We start from the raw sequence: 24363 nt of genomic DNA on the forward strand, positions 1-24363 counted from the left end.
CTCTTGTCCAACACATGTTACATCAGTAACTCTCAAGAAATTGTTCTTGAGGGCTCTGTACTGTTCATTAACGCCTCTGTCTACAGCTCCCTGTTCAGTCACCACTCTCCTCAACTCGCTATAGAAGGCATCCCTTACTACTTGGTTTTTCAGCTTCCATATTTTCCTCCTAGGTACATAAGTCCTCTTTTTCATCACTTGTTCTTTAAGCACCATATCACAAATCAATAGTTTGTGCTGCTGCACACACTCCTCACTTCCTATAACTTTAACATCCCTCACTAACCTCCTATCGGCCCTCCTAACCAGAAAATAATCTATCTGACTGCTATTTCCCCCAGACTCATACGTAATTAACCTACTGTCTCTTTTCCTAAAATATGTGTTGCACACAATCATGTCCGTTGCTTCCCCAAACTCGAGTATCCTTTCCCCTTCTGCATTCCTAATATCATATGCACATCCCCCATGCACTCCTTCATAACCTTGTGCTGCTTCACCTACATGACCATTTAAGTCCCCTTCCAAAATCACTATCTCATCATCCCACATACCACCCACTACACGTATTAAATCATCCCAAAATCTATCTATCTCTGCTTCATCCAATCCCGCCTGTGGAGCATATGCTGATATAATCGCAGCTATCTTTCTATCCAACAGATTTTTCACTACCAATATCCTATCGCTTACTCTCAAATCATTCATAACACATTCCACCCATTTCTCCGCAACCATCACATCAACACCTCCATATCCATCGTTCCCCCCCTGCCAAAACAACTTATAGCAGCAGTCCTTCCCAACAATTTTTCTGGCTGATCCACCCCTGTAACGGACTTCCTGCAAACACGCCACATCCACCCACCTCCTACTGAATGCCTTAACAACTTCCCCCGCTCTTCCCCTCAAACTTCCACATTCCATGAACCCACCCTCATCCCCATGGGTGATTTACTGTCCTCAGGCTTGCTTTGAAACTTATTTTGTTTTGTCATCTTCAGTATTAATAAAGGGGGACAGACATAGCAGAGGTCCCACTCACTGCTCAACAGAGCGAAAGTTAGAGGAAAGGCCGCAAATGTTGCAGAAATGAAGAAGTGAGTCAGACAGTGGTTCCAGGGAGCTCAAGTCGTCACCGGGAGAGGGGCGGAAGGTGGGGGCATTTATGGTCCCCCCCCTGGGGACTCCAAGGCCCTGTGTTCGGTAGCCATAATTTTCTTTTGAATTTTGGAAAAGGAAGTATAGCTTGTACTGTGCAGGTAGTTTGGTGTAGACAGTTAGAGAAACTTGTATTGGAGAGCATGCTGGCCTACTCTCTGTGTTACTTAGACACTGAAAAAGTTCAGCAAAGGGGAATGGTCAGGAACTAGTCCTGAGGGCTGATGAAACGGGAGCTCCAGCTCTCCGTCATCAGCTTTCCATCCACCTCGGGAGTACTGTCCTGCTCGACTGGTGCTACAAAGCACATGTGTTTTCCCTGTTCATGGGACAGCAGAGCAGACGCTAAGCATTACACACAAAAGGAATGCCCAGCGTGACCGAAATATATGACTGGAAGGTTCAACTGCCTTAACAAACCTCTTGTTGACCTTGCAAAAGTATTCTTGCCTCCACTTCACTTGAAACTTTGATGATGAACTTTGTGAAGGCAATGGATCAAGGTTGTGCTGGCTTCCACTGCTTGCTAACGAAGTTCCAAGACACTCCATCCGAGGTCAAAGTAAAGGCAGGTGTTTTCAATAGTCCCTTAAATTCATCTTATACTCAATGATCAGGATTTCGTAAAGAGCTCATCCAAGCTGGAAAGGGCTGCTTGGGAGAGCTTCATGGTTCTTACCAAGAATTACCTAGGAAATTTTCAGGCTTCAAATTATGACGAGCTTGTGGACAAGATGTTGAAGAGTTATTATGCACTTGGTGCTCGAATGTCACTCAAGATAAATTTCTTCCATTCTCACTTGGACTTTGTTCCATTTATTCTTGGCAATGTTAGAGATGAACGTGGCAAAATGTTTCACCACGAAATTGTCATCATGGAGTGCCAATATCAAGGCCGATACAATCCAAACATGATGAGCGACTACTGTTGGACTTTGCAGTGTGAGAGTAATTGCTCCTACAAACGGAAAATGCAGAGGCATTTCTAATGTGCAAAGGTCATGTAATAATGTTTTATATATTTATCAATTTGTGCTTAGTATATGATATACCAGGTTTTACACCTGGTATCCCTGAAGGGCTAAGGCGTTGCTCCTGGGTAGAAGACTTTTGGACTGGAGCGTGTAGCATTTTATGACCGGATGCCCTTCCTGATGTCTACCAATGACCCTTGGGTGGATTCGATCCTCCGATCCTTTGGTCAGAGCAGAGTGCTCTAACCCACTGAGCCACGGCTGCTACATATGATATAAATTAAAGACTATGAATATTATTTTTGTAACAATATACAGTATAATCTTATTAACACTTATTTAATGAATTTGCATGTTTCATGGAATTTTCCCCCACTTATGATGTAGTACGTCAAGGTTACGTGATAGCCCAATTTTAGGGTCAGTTTAGAAACAGGTGAGAATAAGTAAGAACCAATTTGGCTGCTGACCAGTTTTATATTAACTGGAGATTTCAATACAAATATAAACTGGAATGCTAAAGATGTAAGAACACACGAAAGCTCTTGGGATCAAAAGCCCCAGAATCTTGTGCTGGAGTTTTTCCAAACACAGCATGTAAAAAAAAAAAAAAAAAAAAAGGGGGGGGGGGCTTCATGATCCATCAGTACTAGAGCTTATATGAGGGGTTACCTGTAGAAAGGGTCCAACGAGCCGCCTATGTTCAAAACTGTTTTATTACATAAAACCACAGTACAACTCTTCCTTTATGCACTGTTAGTGGTATAAAACCAGTTTCTATACTGGAAGTAAGGGTTATAGTCCGGTGAAAAAAAACTACGAATGAGCCATATCAACCGCCACCACCATCGGCCCGGGCAGCCTGCATGTAGGAAGGGTACACTAGCCTATTCCGTCAAGTGAGCGAGACGTGTGGTGGGATGGGTTGAGTAGGAGGTGTTGGGGAGGCTACGTCACTTCCAGAGGTGGGTAAGACGGGTTATAAAAGTTCATCATCATTATCATCATCATCTTCAATAATAATATCTTTATTATTATTAACTATATTAGTTATTATTATTATTCATTAAACAGAATGGCTGTCAAAGCATAAAAACAGTAATAATGACTGGACTGACAGTAACATACAGACGGACTATACAGCTTCATCATCATCAGCACTGAAGGTTCCATAACAGCATCTTCGTCTTCGATAATAATACCACTATTATCATTATTATTATTAATCACTGCTTTCAAAGAACCAGCAACCTTTCTTCCCTGCTGTACCCTTTCAAGCACTTCACCCTCCAAACCTCCATCCTTACTCATCACACTACCCAAGTACTTAAATGTACTCACATTTTCCAATTCCTCACCATCCAACCTCGCTGTACATTCACTGACTTCACCTCTCTCAAAGACCATCACTTTACTCTTCCCTACATTCACCTTTAGATTCCGTTTCTTACACACTCTCCCAAACTCATCCACCAAGCCTTGCAGCTCCCCTTCGTCTTCACTCAACAACACAGTATCATCTGCAAACAACAGTACTGGGAGTTTCCAAACACTATCCTCTCTCACCAGGGCCACTCCAACATCCACTACCCTACCTTGTACCTCTTTTATTACCCCATCCATGTACAGATTGAACAACCATGGAGACATGACACATCCCTGTTTCAAACCAACTTTCAAAGAGAAAAATTCACTTAGTTCATCATCCACACGCACTGCAGCCTTCGCACCATCGTACATACTCTTCACAGCATTCAACAACTTCCCATATACTCCATATATTCTTAACACTTACCACAATCCTTGTCTATCCACCCTGTCATATGCTTTCTCCAAATCCATGAAAGCCGCATACAACTTCTTTCCCTTCTCTAGAAACTTTTCCACTCAAGATCTAAGAATGAATATCTGATCTAGGCAACCTCTTCCCTTCCTAAAGCCTCCCTGTTCTTCTCCAACTAATTTCTCTGTTCTTTCTCTAACTCTGTCAATAAGTATCCTACCATACACTTTTCCTATTATAATAAGAAGACAAATGCCCCTATGATTACCACACACTTCTTTTTCCCCTTTTCCTTTGTACAAGGGAATAATTATACCTGACTTCCAATCCTCCGGGACTCTACCTTCCTCCCAGGCCAAAATGCACATCTTCCACATCCATTCTACTACTATCTCTCCCTCATGCTTCAGCATGTAATATCAGTATAATTCATTATACTATTATATATATTATGATGGGTATACATCCACCATTCAGCTCCGCTTTAGCAGATTTCAACAGAATGACTCTGCTGTATAGAATTTTATTCCAAATATCTATTCGTCCTCTAAACGATATACTGAAATCTAATTAACAGTGACCAGTTACCGTATTTTGTGTGGTATAAAACGCACTTTTTTGTCTCAAAATTGCCTTCAAATATCCCCATGCATCCTGGAGGCCAGACTAGATAGGTTCATCTGGCTCCACTTAGAAAAATCTCTTATACAGATGATCAGCTCACTGCTTGGCAGTCACAATTATTTTCTAGAGTATAAAGACCTTAGGTTTATTGTAAAAAGTTACATTCACTTGTGTATATACTCAGATTTTACGATCAGAAACGCCCAAGTTCAAGAGCAAAGCACTCTAGGTTTGTTTATAATTGGCCATGTAACATCTAGGGGTTTAGCAGTATACTAGTTTAGCAATTTGGCATCTAGCATACACTCTACTCTAGCAGGCTAACATGATCACTGGTGAATTCCTACTGTCTGAAATGCAATCATGACCGCTTTGCTTGCCATCCACTCACTAACTAGTAAGGGAATTATATTGATGTTGGCTAGCATGACTGCAGATCATTATAACAGATGTCTGTCCCATACGGAAATTCTGCAACCCGTTAGGCTGGCTTCTCTTACTGATATTTTGCTTCATTTGAGACATATCACAGGAGGAAACAGTCTTATACTACTGTTAGTGAAAAACAGCAAAAACAGTTCCAACATTAACCAACACTGCCTGAAATTACCTCAATATAGCAGTGTAGCAATTTAGCACCTAGCGTTCACCCTACTCTCAGAAGTTAACACGATCACTTGCGAACTCCCAGTTAACCTTTAGAATGGCAAACATGATACTTCACTTGCCATCCACTCACTAACTGGCAAGGGAATCATATTGGAGATGTTGACTAGCATGACTGCAGAGTCATTATGATATTTTCTCTCCTAGGCCTTGGTAGCTGGTTACACTTCTTTCTGCCTCACACATCAGAGGGCATCAGGCTGCCCTCCTTACACAACACACACATCCACATTTTATCACACTGCCTTAAACCAGCTATCCTCTCTCCAAACAACACCAATCTTGTCATTACATATCATACACACTCCACAACAAATCCCTGCTCTCCCCCCCCTCACATAAAAGAACCATGGCTGCTGCTATACTAGGAATTAGTGCAGTGGTTTCTCAGATGACTACCACCGGCAGACCACTGGCAGGGCTGGGTCAACTGCACAGGGCCCTTCCAGTTGTCATCAAGCGACTGTGCCACCTTCAGTGCTGCGGCACCCCAAAACTGCTCGTCAGTGCAGTAAAATTTTCTTCTGCATTATTAGGGGACTTCACTCCAACATCAACTCTGTTCACAACCTCCTCCAGTTTGAATCACCTGATCTGCTTTTTTTGACAGAGACTCAAGTAAGCTCCACCTCTGATTCAGCTACATTTAATTTTCCTGGTTTTATTTTGATTCAAAATTTCAGACCCAAAGGAGGCATATGTTGACTTGCTAAATCAGAAATTGCCCTGGAGGAGATTACTAAATTTAATTGTCCTTATTTCAATTATTCCATTTACAAACTAAATTCTTTTAGCACAATTAAGTATTTCTGTCGTGTTTGTCGCTCCCCTAATGCCCCTCTAGGGCCAAGTTTATTTGACTCTCTGTCTTCACAACTAAGTGTCCTCAACATTAGTACTGCATCAGAAATTACTATCCTGGGTGATTTTAATGTCCATAATGTTGAATGGCTCACTTATTCAGCCAGAACTGATGACTCTGGTCTAGAATGTGAACAATTTGCAGACTCATTTAATCTCACCCAGTTAGTCAATCAACCTACACGTGTACTGGAAACCCTGATCAAAATCCCCACCAATTGGACTTGTTTCTAACATCTAATTCAGATAATTATCAAGGCGAAGTGAAGTCCCCCCTCGGATACTCTGATACAAGCCACCAGTTCAACACCTATCACACCCTCCTGCTCTGAACCAGTCATGGTGACTAAATGGCACTACAACACGGCATAATGGAAGGGCCTCCAAATATTTTTTCATGGATGTTCCTTGGACCTCCTTCTCTCAAGATGCAAACTCCATAGCCTACTGGGCCACATACAGGATTTCATTAAAGTCGGCATGGAGACATTCATTCCCCTTCTTATTTACTGAAAAAGGTGTACTTCACCTAAATGGTTTGACCACAATTGTGCTAGAGTAACAGAACATAAAACAATAGCCTATAACACTCACAGAAGGACCAAAACTATAGAAGCCTTTAAATATTATAGAAATATCAGAAACCATGCCAAAACTATCAATCTTTCTAAATCTAACTTTCTCCACAAATAAGCTAACAAAGTACTAAACAACCCACATGATAAAAAAATATTCTGGTCTAACCTTAACTCATTCAAGTCTAATTTCACTACCACCCAGTGTTGCCACACTTTTAGATGGGAATTATCATACCGGCTCTTCAAAAATATAGTTTTTTCGTTGGAATTATCATACACTAGTACAGTAATTAATTTTTTTTTCTCTCTCTCTCTCAATCTATCTATTGCCAGTCTCCTTACTCCCGTATGGGGTGATCACAAACAAATCACCTCCATGTCGCCCTGTCCCCTGCCATTTCACTGCCCTGCTCCCAGCTCACACCCCTTTCTCTCATATAGCTCTCCATCCCTCCATTTCATCCTTGGCCTTCCCCTCCCTCTCCCCCCTCCACCTCACTCACATACACTCTCCTCATCAGTGTCTCCCTCGCCATCCTCTCCACATGGCCAAAGCATCCACTCACTAATCTGACTTATTTTAAAATTGTCGCAAATTTCTTAGAGTATTTACTGAAAACTTACCTGTTACAATTATCTTCATCAGTCCAGTAATTTTGTAAGGTATTGATGTGTTCTTTGGTGTATCTTTATCAATATGTTTTGTATCAGAATTAGGGCATACCATGAAAATCTCGAAATAATAATATTATTATAATATAATCATATCCTTCATTACTAAAATAATGTAATGAGAAATACCCTTTGTGCCAATCTAGAAAATCAACCTGACTAGCAGCAGAATGTGGTCCATAGACATTTAATAGATAACTTAGAAATGTGCCTCCTCTTGCAGATGATAACTCAGCAAGACCATAAAAGAAGTATTTTCAGTGATCACCATTACATTAGCCCTTAAGATTACTCATCTGTCAAACTGTGAAACAACAGTGCATGACTAGCTATGCGTGCCACAAAATTCACTGCCATGCTAGCTTTCAACCCAAAATTATCATACAAACGGTACGATAATAGAAAATGGTATCGTACATCGTACCAGAGGCAATATTATCGTACATATACGGTAATTATCGTATGTGTGACAACACTGCTACCACCTCTATCATTCCACCATTACAGTCCCCCAATGGAAATTAAGTAAGTGGCCCATGTGGAAAAGCCAATCTTCTTGTTGATATTTTTTCAACAAATTCAACCCTAAATACAGAAAATCACAATACTCCTGTATCTAATTTTGACTCCCCTCAAATTCCCCCTTTCAAGATTCACACAAGAGACATACACGCTTTATTACAGGATCTCTCAGTAGACAAAGCTACTGGTCCAGATGAAATTCCTTCAATATATAGAGTTTAAAAATTGCTCCCCAGTCTTGGCTCCTGTATTGGCAAAATTTTTCTGCACATGCATCTGCGATGATGTGTAATGGATGTAAGAGCTTATAGAGGTTGGGGGAGTGGCCTTTCTGACCACTACTTGGTGGTGGTCAGAATCAAGATCCAAGTAGGATGGAGAAATAGAAGAAGGGAAGGACAGGAAGAAGGAGTAGTTGCAAGGAGAGTGGAAAGGTTACAAGAGGATGAGAAAAAGGCAGAATATATGAGAGAAGGGGAGGAACGATTGGGTAAATATGAATTGGAGCAGATGGGGGACGTGGAAGGCTTGTGCAAGATATTCAAAGAAGAAATATGTGCAGCATGTGATGGTGTGAAGGGTGAAGAGAGGACGGAAAGGGATGCAAAGAACAGCATGGTGGAATGAAGAGGTGAAACAGGCTGTGGCACAAAAGAAGAAAGCATACAATGAATGGATGAGAAATAGGGACGTGGAAGAAGTTGAGAGGCAAAAGAGAGAGTTATATGTAGAAACGAAGAGAGAGGTGAAAAGATTAGTAAGAGAGAGAAGTGAGTGGATGAGGAATTTGGAAGGAATCTGAAAGTAAAGTGAAGGGACTGTAAGAAAATGTTCTGGAAAGAGGTGAAGAGAGTAAAGGCCCTGTCACACGATCAGTGTGCAAGTGTGGTGGCCAACATGGTGCTGAAAAGCGTGGTTCAGCTGGAGGTTTGTGTCGATGACAAACCTGCTCAAGCAAGGATGGTGCTTCAGTTCCACACGTCAACACGATCATTTTCCATGCATTCTCCGCTCCCGTGCTGAATCACCACACTTGCCCACTGATCGTGTGACGGGGCCTTAAGACAGGGTGGCAGTGAAGTTAGTAGGGGAGTGAAAGATAAAAATGGTAGATTGCTAGTGGAGATGGGAGAAACAGTGAGCAGATGGAGAGAACAATTTAAGGAATTGCTGAACATACAGAATGGAAGTAATGCGAGTATACGTGGCTGGGGAATGGCTGGGAGAAGGAGGAAGGTGAGAAGACAGGAAGAAATCAGTAGGATAGAAGTTGTGGAAGCAATGAAGAAAGTCAACTTGGGGAAAGCCCCGGGAATTGATGGAGTGTGTGGTGAAATGCTGAAGCAGGGGGAGAGATAGTAGTAGAATGGATGTGGAAGATGTGCAGATTGGCCTGGGAGGAAGGTAGAGTCCCAGAGGATTGGAAGTCAGGTATAATTGTTCCCTTGTACAAAGGAAAAGGGGAAAAAGAAGTGTGTGGTAATCTAGACGCATTTGTCATCTTAGTGTACTAGGAAAAGTGTATGGTAGGATACTTATTGACAGAGTTAGGGAAATAACAGAAGAATTAGTTGGAGAAGAACAGGAAGGCTTTAGAATGAGAGGATGTTGTGTATATCAGATATTCGTTCTTAGATCTTTAGTGGAAAAGTTTCTAGAGAAGGGAATGAAGTTGTAAGCGGCTTTCATAGATTTGGAGAAAGAATATGACATGGTGGATAGACAAGGATTGTGGAAAGTATTAAGAATATATGGAGTAGACAGGAAGTTGTTGAATGCTGTGAAGAATATGTATGATGGTGCTAAGGCTGCAGTGCTTGTGGATAGTGAACTGAGTGAGTTTTTCTCTTTGAAGGTTGCATTGAAACAGGGATGTGTCATGTCTCCATGGTTGTTCAATCTGTACATGGATGGGGTAATAAAATAGATACAAGGTAGGACAGTGGATGTTCGAGTGGCCCTACTGAGAGAGGGTAGTGTTTGGAAACTCCCTGTACTGTTGTTTCCAGATGATACTGTGTCATTAAGTGAAGACAAAGGGGAGCTGCAAGGCTTGGTGGATGAGTTGGAGAGAGTGTGTAAGAAACGGAATCTAAAGGTGAATGTAGGGAAGAGTAAAATGATGGTCTTTGAGAGAGGTGATGTCTGTGAATGTACAGTGAGGATGGATGGTGAGGAAATGGAAAATGTGAGTACTTTTAAGTACTTGGGGAGTGTGATGAGTAAGGATGGAACTTTGGAGGGTGAAGTGCTTGAATGGGTACAACAAGGAAGAAAGGTTGCTGGCTCCATGAAAGCAGTGATAAAGAACAGGGAAGTGAGCATGGAAGTGAAAGAGTTACTACATGACAGTATTGTGATACCAACTCTAATGTATGGAAAAGAAGCTTGGACGTTGTTGGAAGGACACAAGTCAAGAGTGAGAGCAGTGGAAATGAGTTATTTAAGAGGAGCCCGTGGAGTCACATGGAGAGACAGACTGACAAATGAGGATATAAAGGAGCATTGTGGTGTGCATGTGGATGTGATAGGAAGTGTTAGGAGGAACACACCAAGGTGGATTGGCCATGTGGAGAGCATGGAGGGTGAGAGACTGACGAAGAGAGTGTATATGAGTGAGATGGAGGGGGGGAGAGGGAGGGGGAGGCCGAGGATGAGATGGAGGGATAGAGTGGAGAGGTATATGAGAGAGGGGGGTGTGAGTTGGGAGCAGGGCAGTGAAATGGCAGGGGACAGGGCGACGTGGAGGCGATCTGTTTGTGGCCACCCCGTTAGGGATCAGGGCGTCTGGCAATAGATAGATATACAAATGCATCTGTACCTCAAGTTTTCCAGCCTCTTGGAAAGAAGCAAATATCTATCCAATTTCTAAAAAGGGGGGCCACTTCTGATCCATCAAACTACGGACCAATCGCTATAACTTCCATTCTCGGTAAAGTTTTTGAGACACTAATAAACAAACACAGAGTCATGCACCATGAAATCAATAAATAAATCAATGATCGGCAATAAGGATTTAGACAAGAACGTTCAACTGTAGACATTCATTGCCTTCTTATCCATCAGATTAACAAAACAATAGACCAACATGGTGAAACACACACAACAGCACTTGATATTTCAAAAGCACTTGACAGAGTATGGGACTGGGCCATATTGTCTAAGATGTCATACTATGGCCTTGCATCACTGGTTCCCTTAATTTCTTCTTATCTTCATAACAGAAAAATACAACACCGCTGATGTGGCAGTGAAGTGCGGGCAATTACAGTGCCTTTTACCTGCCTCAGTGAACACAAGAGTGGGTGTTTATCGTATGTGCAGTGTTCATACATGTTTATAGTATTATTATCAGAATGAGGTTGGCATTTGGTAATGGTGTGTGAGCGAAAAATAGTGACTACAACACCGCTGATGTGGCAGTGAAGTGCGGGCAATTACAGTGCCTTTTACCTGCCTCAGTGAACACAGAGTGGGTGTTTATCGTATGTGCAGTGTTCATATATGTTTATAGTATTATTATCAGAATGAGGTTGGCATTTGGTAATGGTGTGTGAGCGAAAAATAGTGATTACAACACCGCTGATGTGGCAGTGAAGTGCGGGCAATTACAGTGCCTGTTAACTGCCTCAGTGAACACAGAGTGGGTGTTTATCGTATGTGCAGTGTTCATATATGTTTATAATATTTTTATCAGAATGAGGTTGGCATTTGGTAACGGTGTGTGAGCGAAGGTAATGGTGTGTGAGCGAAAAATAGTGATTTTAGATCGCTCACTTCTAATGGCACTGCCCATCCAGTGATAGTCAACGAAATCATAAAACCTACATCATTGCAAAGCCGAAGGCTAGTACTTTCCAATGGTACCTTAGTTTTCGCTCTAGATTTATTCTGTGCAGAGTTATAAAGGTTTAAAGCTTGTTTACATTTTGGCTGGAACCCCCGCAGGAGAGGCCAGTCGGGGCAAAACAATGCCCGCGGTTAAAGGGTTAATCAATAATCCTGCCATTATGCAGGACCTTCCTCCATTATCGGTAGGTAGAGATGTTGCTTCATTAGCATTATTTTACCGATATTTTTACCGTAAGTGCTCTGATGAACTTGCTTCAATTATGGCTCCCTTTCACATTTTCTCCTGAAATACTCAGGCAGCTGGGAGCACCCACGAACTCATGCTCTCTCCCCGGCAATGCAGAACCTCTGCATTATCAAAATTAATTAATCCCCAGAACTACTACTCTCTGGAATTCACTTCCTGGGTTTTTCATCCCACAAACATTTAATCCAGTTGTTATAAATATTTTATGAATGAAGGATGCCTTTATGCACTTGGACGTGTTTTTTTTTTATTTCCTTTGTTTTTCTTTCCTCCATTCTTAAAAAAAAAAAAAAAGTCCCATATGGAAATTCAATAACCCTTGTTAGACTGACTTCTCTTAATGATATTTTGTTTCATTCAAGACAAGAATATCACAGAAGAAAACAGTCTTATATTACTGTTAGTGAAAAATGGGAAAAAGAGTTGCAACATTAAACAATACTGCCTGACATTACAGCATTTTAGCAGTTTAGCAATTTAGCGCCTAGCATTCACCCAGTCGGAAGTTAACATGATCACTGGTGAACTGTCTGCTAACCTTCTGAATGGCAATCATGATCATTTCACTTGCCATCCACTCACTAACTAGCAAGGCTATCATATTGGAAAGAGGTTGGCTTGCGAGAGTACTAAGTCATGATAAAACACGTCTGTCCCATATGGAAATTCGATCACTGTTGTTAGGCTGGTTTCTCTCATTGGTATTTTGTTTAATTCAACACAAGAGTACAGTAAAAAAGAAACAGTCTTATACTGCTGGTAGAGATAAACATGAAAAAGCAATTGTAACATTAACCAGTACTGCCTGAAATTACAGCTGCACTGTGTTTTTCAGCCATGACTGATGTACTTTAGCAGTGTTTAAGTCAATTGGGGATCAGCCACTTACAGTGCTGAAAATGGGATAAAATTTATTGAGTAGATAATTAATTCAATATTTGAAATTAGCCATGCCAGATGGATATTCATAGCAGCGTCCACCATTTTTGTTGTCTTCACAGCTGACAAAGCGATCAGAGTAATCGATCCCATTCACCCTCTCGGCCTCACTGCTGATCAGAGTGATCGATCTTGTTCACCCTCTGCCTCACTGCTGCCCTAGCAAAGCTATCATAATCGGTGAAAGTGAATGCAACCCAATGTGTGTATGTGTGGGTGTGAGTGTAGAGTGGGTGTACTTAATGAGGGCGGAGTGGGAGAAGTCCAGGTAGGGACACAGTGATAAACCGCTTACCACTGTCACGAGTTGGCGCGATATAAACTCAGGACATTAACTTTGGTGGGAAACCGCGAATTCTAGTGGAATCCCAATATTTATCGCTCAGTTTAACTGCCACGTATTCACCCGATCAGGAGTGTTTTTCAGGACATTTTTCACTATTTCATAAGTGATCGTCTTTGTGCGCGACATTAACCTCTGCCTGAGTGATATTGTGGGTGTGTATCGCTCACATTCGTTGGCCGTTGGCAAGTGTGGCCACAACACTCGCCTCTCTCCCACAATGTGAATCAGTTAGGATTGAAACGCCGTGAGACCAGGTCGTTCCTCAGAGGGTTCCTGAAGTCTCCACCTAGTGTGAGCCAGCGAGAGGATCAGCGAGCGTGGCAGCGTCCTTCCTCAGTAACGACGCCCAGTCCATTCCGCTTTGTCCACTTTTCTGACCAGTATTTCTTTTCATTTTTTCCCAGGTTTAAGAGTTAGCTTTTGAGTGAGCGAGTGCATGCGATCTCCTTATTTTGAATTCATTTTGAAATGTAACGTAAATTTATTTCTTTGTAATCAATAAATTTAACAGTTCTTTTTCTTTGAGCTTAATGTAATGTAAACTCGTGTTTTATTTCTCCATAAGCTTATTCTAGTTGCAGCTCCTAGCTTGCATAAATGCTTTGCTATTCATAACTGGTACTTAGGCCAGTCCTTCTGGTATTAACTCAAATCCGTTGTGCCATCTAGGAGTTAACTGCATCAGCAAGAACTTGTTTATCATTAATAGCATTAGTTATTGATTGTCAAGGGTGGAGTCACTTTCTCCAGAGGCCAACAGTACTAATAAACAGCATGTGTGAATAATTAGTCTCTGCTGTGTACTGTTGAGAAAGTTTAAAAATTCTCGTCCTTAGAGAATCGGCGAAGTAAGCCGGAATAAAGTAATCATTGCTTGATTTTCACAATTCATTGTCGTGTTCTCAGTATTATTGAATAATTATTCTTTAATATTATATACTCTTTAAAAACCCCGTGACAATTGGCGACCTAATTCCAGGATATTAACTCCTACCTCTACAGTTATTCATGAGATAATACTCACTCGTTCATACTTAAGTATTTATCATTAAAGTCTATAGGCACTATCTTATTGGTGATTATTGATTCAGTTTTATTAATTTATGTAATAGTTTTCACAGTCAGTTGTTTGTTTAATTTTCTTTCTTTACCAGTTTAATTAGATAAAAACTGGTCACCACTAACCTGTGCCTATATTCTTTATTCTTGATTATTGGCATCTTTCTTTGCAAATTGTAGTCAGTACTAAGTCGCTCGTTTACTTATACTGAGTTAGCATCATGTCTACCAGCATCTATGTACAGGAAGCCAAAGATATGGGGCTTACGGATCCGGAGAAGATAAAGGACTTTGTCCTCTCTCGGTTTAATTACGAGCAGCAACGCGAGAGTGATGCTCGTGAGGAGCGTCGAATTCAGCGTGAGGAACGCAAAAAAGAGCGTGAATACGAGTGAGAACAGCGCGAACACGAGCGAGAACAGCGCGAACACGAGCGAGAACAGCGCGAACATGAGCGAGAACAGCGCGAACACGAGCAAAAACAACACGAACTCGAGTTAGAACAACGCGAGAGAGAACATCAACACGAGTTAGAACAACAAGAGAGAGAACATGAATACGAGTGAGAACAACGAGAACACGAACGTGCCGAGCAAGAAGCACGTGAAAAACATGAAATTGAAATGTTGAAGCTCAAGTGAGATTCCTTGGCTTCAGACACATCTGGTGCAGCTGGCCCAAGCTCCATGAGCACTATCCCTGCACATATTATGGCGACCCCACACATCAAGCTTCCCCCATACAAGGAAGGCAAGTGAATCGAGCCATACATAGCTCGTTTTGAAGACATGGCTCAACTTTACCAGCTGGATGATGCTTCAGTTTCTTAACCTGTTTGATGGCCCTGCCCTCGATATTCTCCACAGAATTCGTGGAGACAATCTCACGTATGAGATGATGAAGGTCGCACTCGTCAAAGCGTACAGTCTCACAGTTGACGACGCCAAGAGTCAGCTCATGAGGGCGCGTTTACAGGATAAAGAGACTGCCGTTCAGTTTCTTGACTGGCTTACTGCTTACTTAGATGAGTGGATGGAGAAAGATGAAACTCCTTCCACGCGTGAGGAGATAATTGACCTTATGCTGCGCACGCAGCTAGAAAAGTCGTGGCCTACTGAACTTATGGCTCAGCCTAATATCTGCCAGGTAAGAGATGCCAGCCAAATGGTGAAGAAGGCTGACGCATTCTTCACTGCATACAGGTGTCAAACTCGCATGCAGCATACCTGGAATAGGAAACCTGATAAATCTGGGAAACCGTCTCAGACTGAACCCCAGCAACAAGGCCGTTCTCAGAATAATGGCCAGGGTCCAAAACCGCAGAAGTAGGACAAGGGGCAAAACACTCAGAAACCTGAGTGGAAGCGGTACGATAAGCAGTACCCTAATCAGCAGCAGTATCAGCCACGCAACCGACCGATGGGACAAACCTTTTCAGCACCAGCCCCGGTGTATCGGAGGCAGGAGGCTAACGCAGCCTTCATTCCTCAGCAGCAGCACGGTGGTGTCGTCCCTACCAGTACGGGTACTTCCCCACAATTCACTAGTTCCACGGCGATAGTGAACCCCCCTCCACAGATGGCCAATGCTCCATCTCCCCAGGCAGTGAGTACGACCCCTCAAGTATCTAATTCTCAGGGCACCATGTTTGCCGCATCATTTATTCAGCAGCCTAATCAGTGGCTAGCTGTTTCCTCCACAGGTGAGAGTGACTTCCTTGTTCAGCCAGGGTTTGTGGGAGACATCCCTGTGAAGGTCCTAAGAGACAATGGTTCCTCAGGTTGCTCTGTTAGGCAGAGTCTAGTTCGGCCTGAGCAGTACACAGGTCGACAGATCCAAGCTAACCTTATTGATGGATCAGTGAGATTGTTCCCTGAGGCATGTATCCAGGTGGCATCTCCATTTTACACTGGTACGACAGTCGCAGTTGTCATGCCAGAATCTTTATTTGACTTAATCATAGGCAATATTCCAGGTGCCAAGCATAGTTGCACCATAGATGACGCTACTCAGACTTTGGCTGCAGTAACACGAGCCATGGCTGAGGCTCCAAACTGTGTCACACCAGTGACCAGTGAATCGTCGCAAGATCTGATGTGTAGCCAAGTTGTTGTTCAAGAACAACATTCCGACCCAACACTTGCTGCCATAGAAAATGGCAGTAGTGATGTTGGATTTTGATATTACATTTAATGAGAAGTATTGTTTGTAGGGGCTTTGGGTGGTAGGTCGGTGCCTATCCATCCATCATCCAATCCTATGAGAAGTGTAGGAGCCAGGGGCTAGGCAAGTTGGTCCTGACATTTAAGATGAGAGTGACCAGCCTCACTCATCCATCAGTGGCATTATATATGCAATAAACCCCAACCACCCCTTGGATATAAACCTTCACAGGCTCAATCCGACTGGAGTGCCATAATTACCCGCTAAACCACCAGATGCCATAATCTGGTTATATGGTTACCACCTAGCGTAGTATGTGGTTTCCTGGTGTACAGGAAATCATTTGGCTTGTCACTCAGTGTAGAGTCACCCATAGGCAGAAGGAAGAGGAAAGAATGAAGGAAGGAAGGACAGAAGAGGGAGTGTAAAGTCACCTGTAGGTAGAAGGACAAGGAAAGAATGAAGGAAAGAAAGACAGAAGAGGAAGGAAGGAAAGAAGGAAGGATAGGAAAGGGCAGACACCAACGAGCAGCACTACATCAAGTGAGTGGATGGTGAGTGCCCCCACCTACCACCTTGGTACCTATCTATAATTTTATTTATCTAGCTTTCTATCTGAGATTCACCTTGGCATTTCCAGTGCAAAATTATGTTCTGCTATTTGAAAAATGGGCTGCATTTCTCATGCACTATCCTTAGAGCTGTCACTTACCATACAATGGTATAGCAACTGGGAGACAGCAGTGTTATGAATGTATAACAATGGATGTTTAAATGTTTTCACTATATTCAATATGTTTTGAGGTGAATGTTTTTAGTAAATTGTGAAGAGTTAAGAACGCTTTGTTAATTTTTTATGTTGCGAGGCAAATGGCACCGTCAGTGAGGGAGTGCTATTGAGAGAAGAGGGTAGAGACAGCTATACGCCCTGTTCTCAACAACCTCACCATATTGAACTTCAGTTGTAAAACATTTTAATTTGCTTTTTGTTTAGTGTGTATATACTGGTGCTACATTTATGTTTTCAACATTATTATTACTGTGGAGGTATTCAGTGGTTAGTGAGAGTGCATCATTAGTGATGGCAACGAAGTTGTGTTCAGGAGCATGTTTGCTGAGCAGAAAAGACTTGAGTCGTATTTCATTTGCTTTGTTTCAGGATATTTTTTCAGTTTAGGAAGTGAATGTGTTGTCTAAGTAATGAGACATCAGGAGCAAGTTACAGTAGTCTCTCATCACATTGAGTCGAGATAGAATGTGGGAAAATACCGTAACACCGGAGGTGTGGGGCATGATTCTGACAAGTACAGGGTACTTTTAGAATAAATAAAATGCTGTAAACATTCCTTGTAAGTGATTTTTGAAAATCTGTTTGTACTGTCTGTGATTGTAATATACAGTACATACAGGCATTTGATCTGGAGATAAAGTGTGTTCCTACTTTTAATCCCTAAACCACGGGGTTGTTTTTGCCTGACTTGCGTGTCTCGCGGGCACATTCGCGCTCTGACAGACTCTCTAAAAATATTTGCCAAAAATCAGTTATTAGTCCTAGAATATTATAATTACATATGCTTATGGCACATACCTTCAGCTTTCTCCTGGGATGTTTGTTGATCCTTCGTCAAGTACCGTAGGACTTGTGGAGACCTCTGAAGTTGGGTAACGAAGTCTCCACTTTACACTTCCCGACAACCCGTAATATGATTACCACAGCCTGATATTATCACTAGAAATACTATTCTATGATTCTCAAATAGTTTGGAATCCATACTCCAAAAAAAACACACTGTGAAAGCAACAAAAATTACGAGCGCGTATGACCTTCCCACTTGCACTCGTTCACCGCTAGTGTTCTGTCATTTATTATTCATAAAAACACTCACAGTTTATATTTCTATTATTATATAACACTTATATATATCTAAAGTCTTTATCCATAAGTTTCCTTCAGTAATAGTAGTTTATTGTCACTGTAGGCATTCAATTTCTCTTTCAGTAAAATATGTAGCATTCAGTCTCTTGTCCTGTATACTAGCGTTCAGAGTGAATCTGTCACTTTCATTTTCACTTTCATAACTCATAGTATTCATACATGCTAGAGTGAAACTTTCACTTTCATTACTCCTAGTATATATACTCGTATTCTTATATTAAAGTAATCCCTGTACTATCCGGACGCCCACTTTCCAGACATCTCCACTTACCAGACATAATCATCCCAGGATCCAATATTCCCAAAATGGTCCAAAAACCCCAAAAAATTCGAAAAAAATCAGACTTTTTCGCGCCCGTAATTTGAACTTGGCGCGCGCGGCGCGGGACAGCTTTGTTTTGGTACATCATTCCTCCGACGTCTGCTAGAGCGCCCCTGCATCCTCCCCACTTTCCGTCCGTCTCTTGTTGTGAGTGTACACTCGTCGTCGTGGCTGCCCACGTGCTCGCTTTTGTGGTGGTGCCTTACCTGCGGCAGGCTTTCCTGCTGCTCTCGGGCCTCTCCGTGTGTGTGATGATGGCCCCGCCGCCTGAGAAGAGAAAGAGAGTGGTTTTGACTCTGGAGAAGAAGAGGGAGATATTGGAGAAAGTAGATGCGGGATGGTCTTCGTCACGCATCTTTCGTGAGTTCAACCTGGCCCGATCTACTTTGTTTGATATCAAGAGATCCCGAGACAAACTAATGCAGTACACGGCTGACTTCTCGTCGAAAAGCAAACGCAACGTGGAGAGGAAGATGATGTTTCCTCCCAAGTTTGCTGAAGTCAACCGCTCCACGTTGATTTGGTATCGACAGCAACGTGAGGCTGGTGTGATGGTACATGGTACAGAGCTGAAGGCTGCTGCTGAGAAGTTCGCAAGGGTTCACGACGCCCTAGACTTCAAGGCATCTGAGGGTTGGCTCTTCGCGTTCAAGTTACGACATGGCCTTACCAACCGTAAGTCTCATGGCGAAGCTTTGGACGCTAACGAGGATGGAGTAGAGGAGTTTTGGCACAAGGTGAAGGGCTTGATCGACAGGGAGGGCCTCACTTTCAGTGAAGTCTACAATGCTGACAAAACTGGTTTATTCTATCGCTCTTTGCCTACAAACACTCTAGCCGAGGAGATGGAGAAGCGTGTACCTGACCGCAAGCTCTCTAAGCAAAAGATATCTGCTTTGTGTTGTGCTAATGCTAACGGCATGCACCAGCTTAAGCCCGTTATTATTGGCCGTGCAAAGCAGCCTCGGTGTCTTCGTGGGATGATGGATGTCCTTCCTGTCGTCTGGTACCATTCCTTGAAGGCATGGTTCACAGGCCACATCTTCAAAAACTGGTTCCACTGCCATTTCGTCAAGGAGGTCATACATTACCAGAAAGAGAAACTGGGAATCCCACGCAACCAGGTAAAGGCCCTCCTTCTCCTTGACAATGCACCTGCCCACCTGTGCAACAAGGATTTGGTGGCTGAGAATGGCCGCATTAGGTGCATGTTTCTGCCACCTAATACTACTGCTCTCATCCAACCAATGGACCAAGGAGTGATTGCGGCAATGAAGCGGCTATACCGACGGAAGTTCCTGGACAAGGTGGTGGTTGGTTTCAAGGACGAGGACGAGCGCAGGGAGGGACAGGACAAGCGAGGCCAGCGGACTTTGGAAAACCTTCGCCACTACAACATCAAGTCTCCCATTTACAACTGGGCCAGTGCATGGAAGGAAGTAACCTGTTAAGACTCTAGAAAATAGTTGGTCTCGTCTGCTTCTCGGAATGGATGTGGAGCACAATTTCCTAGGTTTCGATGTGGATGACTTCCATGCCTGTCTATGTGCACATGGGGACGATGTTGATGTGGACAAAGTGCGTGAGGGCGATCCTGGGTATCATACCCTGTCTGATATCAAGATCGCATCTTCAGTTGCAGGTGTCAGTACCCAGCTTGAAGATTCCGACCAGGACAGCGACAATGATGCGGACTCCTCTCAGCATGACACTACTCCAGCCATCCCCAAGCTGAGTGCACTCCGGGAACACCTAAAGTTCGTTCTGGACTACCTGGAACACCCGGACTGCGACAGGGAGATGGGGCCCTTGGGACTTGTGGAGGAAGTGCGTGCTTTCACGCAGCACATCATTAATCGTCAGAATTGTCGTTCTTTAGGTCAATCAACGATTGACAGCTTTTTCAGGCCCGTGACCCCCACTGTGCCCAGCCCTGGCTCCACTCCATTGCCTCTCCAAGACAGGCCCTCATGCTCCAAGCCACAGCCCAGCACATCAGCCACGGTGGAGTCACTGCTCGACGTGAGTTTGCGCCTATCTTCAGAGTCGTCTGCAGTGGCTACGCCATTACCACGACCCAGTGATGCACCCCTTGGTCACCTGCATGTGCTACTCTCAGACTCTGACAGTGATTAAACGCCAAGAACTTCTCCACTAGACCACACGGGAATTTACAGTGTTGTGCAGTGAAAAAAACAATGCACAGTGTTAAGGAATTTAAGTTCTGAGTGAAAAGACAAAGATTTAATGGACTGTAAATTTAACGTAAATTAACAATTGTGTTTTGTTTAGAAAATGGTTTTATGAGTGGAAAGACTTAAAGTGCAGAGTGCAACACTTATAAAGTTATAATGGAGCATAAGTAAGACAAGACTGTGCAGTGTAAAGAGAATGGACTTCTGAGTGCGAATGACTAAGTTAAGTGCAAGACTTCATGAACATTGTACTGCAAGTGCTTCTGGAAATCTTTCTTACTGTCAGAGTCTGAGAGGCAGCGGTTATTCATCGAGATGGCCAGGGCCTTGCTGTAAGTACATAGAAAGTTTCATACTGTTCTGTACACTCAATCCTTGAGTACCGCGGGCAACAGAGACTGGACAAGGACCGTGGTACCCAAATCCGCGTCACTCAGACAATATGTTTACATGTATAATGGTACAATGTGTTCTGGCAACTTTCCAAAACTCTCACTTTTACCCCTTCTTACCACCTAACCCCACATAAATTACCCCCACTTGCACCCACCATCAGGTAAAACATTGAAAGAGATATAACTTTTTTAATTAAAAACATCAATGGTATCAAAAATAGCATTAACAAAAATAAAAGTTGGGATGGGTACCCTTTTGTTGATACGTAGCTCCCCGGTATTTTCCTCCTATCCCCCAACCCCAATGTTGTTGTCAAAGTTTCGCCTTCTCTCATATCATGTGGCTTTCAGGAGAGACCTTAGGCCATATGGTTAGACAAAAATTTATGGGTCTGGCAGTTTTAGAGTACGAAATAGAACGAAAATTTGTGCTAACAAGAAAAAATTACTTTAATCCGTGTGTTCACGTGAGTTAGCGTTCAGTTTCACAATTTTTGTTTCATATCGCGTTTCCCAACGCATTTCTGATAAACTAAACATATGGCTAAACTGCTCGATCAGTTCGAAATGTGTTGGGAAGAACGATACCGAACGAAGAGTAATGTTGAGAAGAGCGATACCGAACGAAGAATGTGAAACGGAATGCTAACTCAGGAGAACACATGGATGAAAGAGTACCTTTTTTCTGGTTTGCAAACATTTTCGCTCCATTTTGTTCCCTAAAACAGCCAGACCCGTAAATTTTAGTCTAACTATACAGCCTAATGTCTCTCCCGAAGGCCACATGATACGAGAAGGCGAAACTTTGACAACAACTTTGGGGTTGGGGGGCGGGAGTAAAATACTGTGGAGCTACGTATCAACAAAAGGGTACTCAGTGGAGGTGGTGTTGACCCAGTCCAACTTCTGTTTTTGTTAATGCCATTTTTAATACCACTGATGTTTTTAATTACAACAGTTATATCTCTTTCAGTGTTTTACCTGATGGTGCGTACAGGTGGAGGTAAATACGTGGGGTAAGATGGTAAAAAGGGGTAAAAGTGAGAGTTTGCTTTCTCTGATGCTCCACATAACGCCATATAAGCTTCTCAGTCAGTTTCAGGACAACATATAAACCTTCACAGCTGCCAGGATTGCATCACTTCCTACGCACGATCTTTATCTTCTCCCTGTCCTTCCATATCGTTATGATGGTGCTTTCTTTTATGCTATGGTTTTTCTTTTTTCCTTTTGCCATTTTGGTATTTGTATGCTTAAAGCAGTGGAAGAACCTTACCAATTCAGTTCATATTCCTCCAGTTTGTTTTCTGTATTTTTCTGACTATTTTCAGGGTGGTAAATTACCTTTTCCTGCTGAAAAATTTCCCACTTTTTATCATCACGTTCCTTAAGCCATAACATGATTGTCTTGATGTACAGGTAACTCGCACGGAACACGATCTCACGGGACGCGCTCACAATTATACACGGTAAGGGCTGGGATACATATAAGACAAAGTAAGATTAAAAAACCATTATGAAAACTACAAATTAACGCAGGAGAGGCCTTTGAAAGATCAAATCCTCGAACGTCACCGCAGCGTGCGGTTTGTTTTGATTACGTGACGATCTAGGCGGGAAATTATTCAGTGAGTGAGACATTCCCGAGTACAGTAGCACAGTATTTGTAAGTTAAATATTTACAGTACTGTACTGTTCTGGTAAGTTTATGTGCAACTTAAAGTACTATTAAATAACGTTAAAGCAAGAAATAAAGTCTTATAACCAGTTTACCTGATAGGCGTCAGAATATTGCCTTTTTTATTTGTTCGTTTTTTCCACAGTACTGTACAGTATTTGTAAGTTAAATATTTACTGTTCTTGTATGTACTGTACTTGTAAGCACTTAAAGAAAGTTAAATCATTAAATAAAGCCTTGTAACCAATTAACCCTAATTATATGATTGCCCATGATCGTCGTCGGAATATTGCCTTTTTTGTTTGTTCATTAAACTCTTACTGTACTGCTTTTCAACAGTACTGTATTTGTAAGTTAAATATTTACTGTTCTGGTATGTACTTGTAAGCAATTAAAGCATTAAATAAGGCCTTGTAACCAGTTAACCTGATTTATATGATTACCCATGATCGGCGTTGGAATATTGCCTTTTTTGTTCGTTCGTTAAAGACTTATAAGAAGAGAAAAATACATTTTTGTCTTGGTATCTTTACCTATTTGCTCAGGTTTGCTGTAATGGTTTGGATCATTTGATGCAATGCAACTTGTAGAAAACTGTGAAAACTTTCGGGAACTGAACGAAAATCTGGGACATGAGACTGACCTTGACTTCACAGTCTCATGTATCTGTCAGTTCACCACCTGCTATCGTGATGAGTGGATGTACGTTTTTTTCGCTCGTGGCCATTCCTAACCACACATAGTTACACCCATTATCTCGACCCAGACAGAAAATACAATCTTTTTCCTCCCTTGCAAAACACAAACAACCACCCTGTTTATGAGACAGCAATATATATTGCAAAAATAACAAGGTAAAATGATAAAGATGAACGTAAAATGATAGAGAAAGATGAACATGTTATGACGGAAGAAGTCTGTTTTCCCCGTCTGTAAACGTATTTATTTCTGCTTTGTATCTGTATTCGTAATAATTAGACTTATTGTTAGTTCTGAAACTGCATTACGATTCTATTTTTAGCCATTCTCGTGGTGTGGGAGCTGGAAGTTGTGACACAACTTCCTTATTGCTAATCGGACTGACCCTCCACTTTATTCTCCCGTGGCAGAGTCTAGCCTTGGAGGACATGCAGTTTTCTCATTTAGGACTGAAAATTCAACTCTTTCGCTCCCTTTTCCAAGCATGGGCACAACGATAATGTAAAAAATAACTCGAAACTACCATAAACATATATCAAAAAGGTGAAAATGTATTCATAACATTTTTTTTTTTTTTTTCAGCCATTCCTAACAGATTATGTACTGAAATCATTCGATATCACAGTACTGCATTTCTGAGTTAAATATGTACTGTTCTGGTATGTACTTGTAAGTTAAAGCACTGGTACCA

At 42.2% G+C, this 24363-nt stretch overlaps 1 protein-coding gene across 1 annotated transcript in view; it reads right to left on the reverse strand.

The window, feature by feature from the left end:
* LOC145403713 (PX domain-containing protein kinase-like protein) overlaps positions 1-24363 on the reverse strand; it is a 1006790-nt gene that overhangs the window by 52304 nt on the left and 930123 nt on the right. The gene's annotated exons all lie outside the window — the stretch shown is intronic.

Source organism: Coenobita brevimanus, chromosome 61, assembly GCF_032717465.1.
Source record: "Coenobita brevimanus isolate Jiangsu-jjx chromosome 61, ASM3271746v2, whole genome shotgun sequence".
NCBI lineage: Eukaryota > Metazoa > Arthropoda > Malacostraca > Decapoda > Coenobitidae > Coenobita > Coenobita brevimanus.